We start from the raw sequence: 7041 nt of genomic DNA on the forward strand, positions 1-7041 counted from the left end.
GAAAAAACAAAAGACATATTATAATAGTGTGTAAGTTAATTTTAATTTTTTTAATAACCATATTTGTTCGATAAATTATGATAACAAATACAGATTGAATATATTTTGAGTATAATATATATTTTATTATTTTGTATGGAACAATATTAGTTTTAATTTTTATATTTTTTATTATTGAGTATTAAAAATAAACAGTATTTATATTATTAGTATTTTTTGACCTTCCTCAACTCTAACTATGATTAGACTTGAAAATTCGTCCACCTCATTAGAAACAAATATAATCTAATTAGTTTTTTTTAGGGTTAAGTATGATTTTTGTTCCTAAGGTAGGAGCTGAAAATTTTTTCGTTTCAAACATTTTTTTGCTTACAAAATCGTCCCTAAAATTTAACACAGTTTTAAAATCGTTTTTTTTACCAAAATTTTAATTTTTATTATTAAATTATCCCTAACTAAAAAATATAAAAGAAAACTAGGGAAGAGAATCACGGTGGGGGGTTTCAGAGAAGAAGAGGGGGGAGGAAAGGTGGAAAAGGAAAAGGGAAGGGAATCTCCTGCCGCTGCTCCTCGTCATTCGCTTATCGCCGTTGGATCTCGCCACTGCTCCTCGTCGTTTGGTCCTCGCTGTTGCTCCTCGACGTCGATGCCAGCAGATCCGCGAGGGTGGACAAAAATTTTCAACCCCTATCTTAGGGACAAAAATCATACTTAACCCTTTTTTATAGTGCTATACATTGGCATAATCATAGGAGAATTAACTTTAGCGAGTTAACGATATAGTGTTTAATCACCACAAGAATATTTTTACACATAATTAATAATCAATCATGTATGCCTTCTGATGATAATAATATATTCAACATAGATGTTTGTTAGGTAAAAAATAAAATATTGATAAAGAAAATTCATTACAATGGGTATATTCATTTAACAAATATTCTTCTATCCAATAATATAAAAAGTAGACTATCCACACTAAATTACTACAGGTCCAACTCTCATCAATTGTAGTAGAATGTCTAAATTGGGACATTTTCGGACTATAGTTCGTCAAACAAATAATCAATGAAATACTCATACATGCATTCTCATTTTGAGTATATTTATACATAAAAAAATTTAACATAAAAAAATAAAAAATAAGAGTTGAAATAGCAAGAGAGATAAACATGATGCTTCTTATAATTTTGTTTGGCCATATATATATATAAAAGACCAGAAGACCATTATTATCTAACAAAATTAATTTGTATTTATTACATTCATTTTGAATAAATAAAAAATTATCTTATTTTAGTTTAGTTCTTAATTCACATAATTTAAATTTGGCTCAATACCAAGATTCGAAAAACCGATCGGATCAGTCGAACCAAGAACCTTTGACTGCACCGATTCAGGTAACAGCAAAAATTATCGCTTCAAAAAACCGTTAAACCGGCAAAACCAAATTTTTGTATTGAGCCAAATTCAAATCATCTGAATTAATGACTAAACTAAAATAAGATGATTTCTTACTTATTCAAATTGAATGCCATAGATATAAATTAATTTTGTTAGATAATCATGGTCTTCTAGTCTACTATATGTAGATGACCACACAAAATTATAAGAATCATTATTTTTATCGCTCTTAGTTTGTTATTTCAACTCTTCTTTTCTTCCTTTTTTTATGTATAATTTTTTTATGTATAAATATACTCAAAATGAGAAGGCACGGATGAATGTTTCATTGATTGTTTGTTTAACAAATACTATAACCCGAAAATATCTCAATCTAGACATTCTAACACTGTCGATGAAACTTGAACATGTAGTAATTTAAGGTGGCCGATGTATTTTTTATAGTATAGGATGGAAGAATATTTGTTAAAATGAATATACCCATTGTAATTAATTTTTTTCTTAATTTTTAGATTTTTATGTCAATTTTGTGAATTCTTTGAAGACACAAGACAATAAAATGGGTTGACTTTAATATCATTAGAAGTTAAATTTAATTGTTCAAGTAAGCACCACTAATTATGTTAATAAAGTAATTTTGTATTGATAATGTAATTTATATTTTAATTTTCTCGAATAAATTTATTTCAAAATGTAGGAATTAGACTCAATTGCGCTAAAATTTTAAAGGTAATATAGAATTTCACAACAAAATTAACCTTCATTAAGGAAATAAATTTATTTATGGTTTTTTCTTAATTATAAATAATAACAAGACTTAGAAAAAAATTAATGTCATCATTCTTATTAACTAAACCATAATATTAGGTAGTTGATAGTTTCATAACCGAAAATTATTAAGTAATAACGTAAAAATTAATAACGAACAAGTAATAAAGATTCATACAAAACCTATTATATATTACTAATTTTATAATTAAAATATGTCACATTATATTCTCATCTATTCTATTTATTATCTATTCTATTATATAAAAATCAAATTTCTGTACACTTAATGATAGAGTTGACGTGACATGCTTTTGAGAGTGTTTAGCAATTTATTTCTTTTAACTCATTAAATATAATTTATTATAATTTATATCAATCTGATTTAGTAGTATTTTCTAATTAATTTCTTTTATTGTTCTGTTAGTATTATTTATTTTTTTAATTTATTAAACCAAATTCATAATACTAATTATCTGTATTAATTAATCAATTTGATTAATTTATTGATCATTAAAATAATAAATCTATGAAGAAAATAGATAACCAAGATATTTTTTATTAATAATTAAATCAAATCAAATCATATATATTGAGCTAAATTCAAATAATGTGAATTAAGGGCTAAACTAAAATAAGATGATTTTTTACTTATTCAAATTGAATGCAATAAATACAAATTAATTTTGTTAGATAATCATGGCCTTCTAGTCTTCTATATATAGATAGCCACATAAAATTATAAAAATCATCATTTTTATCGTTTTTCCTATTTCAACTCTTCTTTTTTTCCCCTTTATGTATAATTTCTTTTATGTATAAATGTACTCAAGATGAGAAGGTATGGATGAGTGTTTCTTAATTGTTTGGTTGATGAATACTATAGCGCGAAAATGTCTCAATTTAAAAATTCTTCCGCTATCGATGGAAGTTGAACCTGTAGTAATTTAGGGTGACCATGATAATTTTTATAGTATTGGATAAAAGAATATTTGTTAAAATGAATATATCAATTGTAATTAATTTTCTTTGTCAATCTATTATCTTTTACCTAACAAATAATATCCATGTTAAATATATTATTTTCATCAGAAGCCACACATAATTGATTGATAATTCTATGTATAAAAATACTTTTGTGGTAACTAAACATCGTATTGTTAATTCCCTAAAGTTAATTCTCCTATGATTATACCAATGTATAGTATTATTAGATCAAAACTTATTAGATTATATTTATTTCCATTGAGGTGAGCGAGCTTCTAGGCCTAATCACGGTTAGAATTAAGGAAGGTTAGAAAAATGCTAACAATACGAATATTTTTTATTTTTAATACTCAATAATAAATATATAAATTAGAACTAATATTGTTCGTACAAAATAATAAAGCATATATTATACTCAAAACATATTTGATTTGTATATTAACTGCCATTGTTTATCGGTTACATTACGACAAATCTGGTTATTAAAAAAAATTAAATTAACTTAAATATACACAATAATATTATTCCATGCGTTTTATTTTTATTTTATCATCATAAGTCATATATATTATAAGAGAACCTCGTCTTTTTACCAACTGTTCTTCCATTCAGTAATTTTTACAAAAAAAAAAAATTTATTAAGAGTTGATTTATTGTTAAAATTTTTTTATAAACTTTGTAGTATGTGAAAATAGTAATCTTATTTTTTAATATTATTTAAAAAATTATTCATAATTTTTTAAAATTATATAATTAACTTATTATTATTTTCTACTAAAAAATATTAATTTATACTGTTTATATATTTTTTCAATGCTAATAAATAAATAAATATTTATACTATTATACTTATTATTAGTACAAAAAATAAAAAAATATTTATCATATATAATAATTTTTAATAATGTAATGTCATGTATATATTAGAATTATCTATTTTAATTATGTCAGTGATTATGGTTATTTTTACTTTTTTGTTATATTAGTCAATAATATTTAAAACTAAAAGAAAAAAATACATGTGAAACGAACGAAAAACACACACACGTGCGAAAAAAGCGAAAAACACAAAGAATAACACACACACGCGCATGCGAAACGAGCAAAAAACACACACGTGCAAAACGAGCGAAAAACACAAAAAAAATACACACACGTGCGAAACGAGCAAAAAACACACATAAGTGCAAAATGAGCGAAAAACACTCACATGTTAGAAGCGAGTGAAAAACACAAAAAAAAAAACACACACACACACAAATGTGAGAAAGGAGCGAAAAACACACATGTGTGAAACTAGCGAAAAAAAAACACACACACACACGCATACACGTGAAAAACAAGCAAAAAAACACAAAAAAGAACTACACACACGTGCGAAACGAGCGAAAAACACACATACATGTGAAACAAGCGAAAAACACGCAGACGTGCGAAACGAGCAAAAACACAAAAAAAACACACATATGCGAAACGAGCGAAAAACATACACACGTGCGAAATGAGCAAAAAACACGCATACGTGTGAAATGAGCAAAAAACACAAAAAAATTAAAAATCACACACACGTGAAAAACGAGCGAAAAACACACACACTGCGAAACGAGCGAAAAATTAAAAAAATACACACATGTGTGAAACGAGCGAAAAACACAAAAAAATAAAAAACAAACACACAAGTGTGAAACGAGTGAAAAACGCACACAGGCGAAATGAGTGAAAAACATAAAAAAACACACACATACGAAACAAGCGAAAAACACACACACGTGCGAAACGAACGAAAAACACGCACACGTGCGAAAAGAGCAAAAATCACAAAAAAAACACACACGTTCGAAAAGAGCGAAAAACACAAAAAAAACATACACCCCCGTGCGAAACGAGCATAAACACGCATACGTGCGAAACGAGTGAAAAACATGCACACGTGCGAAAAGAGCGAAAAACAAAAAAATGAAAAAACAAACACGCGAACGTAAAACGAGCGAAAAACCCACACACGTGCGAAACAAACGAAAAACACGTACATGTGCGAAACCAACGAAAAAAAAACATGCACACGTGCGAAACGATAAAAAAAACACACGTGTGTGAAACGAGCGGAAAACACACACACGTACGAAATGAGCGAAAAACATACATACGTGCGAAACGAGCAAAAAACAGAAAAACTATAAAAATAAAAAAACACACACACCTACATGTGAAACGAGTGAAAAACACACATACATGCAAAACGAGCAAAAAATACAAAAAAAAACATAAACACGTGCGAAAGGACAAAAAACATAACAAAAAAAAACACACACGTGCGAAACGAGCAAAAAAATTCACATGTGCGAAACGCGCGAGAAACACAAAGAAAAACACCCGCATGCGAAACGAGCAAAAAACACACACATGTGAAATGAGCGAAAAACACGCACACGTGCGAAAAGAGCAAAAAACACAAAGCGTGTGAAACGAGTGAAAAACACAAGAAAAATACACACACTCGTGCGAAATGAGCGAAATATACAAATACATACGAAACGAGCGAAAAACACGCACACATTCGAAACGAGCGAAAAACACAAAAAAATACACACACGTGTGAAACGAGCAAAAAACACGCAGATGTGCGAAAAGAGCGAAAAACATAAAGAAAACACACACACACACACACACGTGCGAAACGAGCGAAAATTACAAGAAAAATACACACACGTGTGAAACGAGCAAAAAACACAAATACGTACGAAACAAGCGAAAAACACACACATGCAAAATGAGTGAAAAACACGCACACGTGCGAAAAGAGCAAAAAACACAAAGAATAACCCACGTGCGCGTGCGATACGAGCAAAAAACACACATGCAAAACGAGCAAAAACCACAAAAAAATACACACGTGTGAAACGAGCGAAAAACACACATAAGTGCAAAATAAGCGAAAAACACGCACACGTTAGAAAAGAGTGAAAAAACACAAAAAAAAACACACACAAAATGTGCGAAGTAAGCGAAAAACATACATATATGAAACTAGCGAAAAACACAAAAAAAAACACACACACACATACATGTGAGAAACAACCGAAAAACACACGTGCAAAATGAGCAAAAAACACGCACACGTGCGAAACGAGCGAAAAACACACACGTGCAAAGCGAACGAAAAACACACACAAGTGCGAAACAAGTGAAAAACACGCACACGTGCGAACGAAAAAAAAAACACACACACGTGCGAAACGAGCGAAAAACACACGCATGTACGAAATGAGCAAAAAACACAGCCACGTGCGAAATGAGGGAAAACCATGCACGCACGAAACGAGCGAAAAATACACACACGTGCGAAACGAGCAAAAGACAAAAAACACGCGCACACATGTGCGAAACGAGCAAAAAACACACACATTCAAAATGAGAAAAAATACAAAAAAACACAAATACCCACACGTGCGAAACGAGCAAAAAATACACACTCGTGCGAAATGAGCGAAAAACAAGCACACATGCGAAACGAACGAAAGACAAAAAAATACACACACGTGCGAAACAAGCGAAAAACACACACGTGCAAAATGAGCAAAAAACAAAAACAACACATAGACACACGTGCGAAATGTGGAAAAATACACACACGTGCGAAACGAGCGAAAAACACATACGCACGTGCAAAACGAGCGAAAAACACGCACACACATGCGAAACGAACAAAAAACACAAAAAAAATACACACACGAGGGAAACGAGTGAAAAACACACACACATGCGAAGCGAGCGAAAAACACACACGTGCAAAACGAGCAAAGAACACAAAAAAAACACATAGACACACACATGCGAAACAAGCGAAAAATACACACACGTTCGAAACGAGTGAAAAACATA

This window comes from Arachis duranensis, chromosome 6 (assembly GCF_000817695.3).
Source record: "Arachis duranensis cultivar V14167 chromosome 6, aradu.V14167.gnm2.J7QH, whole genome shotgun sequence".
NCBI classification, from domain to species: Eukaryota; Viridiplantae; Streptophyta; class Magnoliopsida; order Fabales; family Fabaceae; genus Arachis; species Arachis duranensis.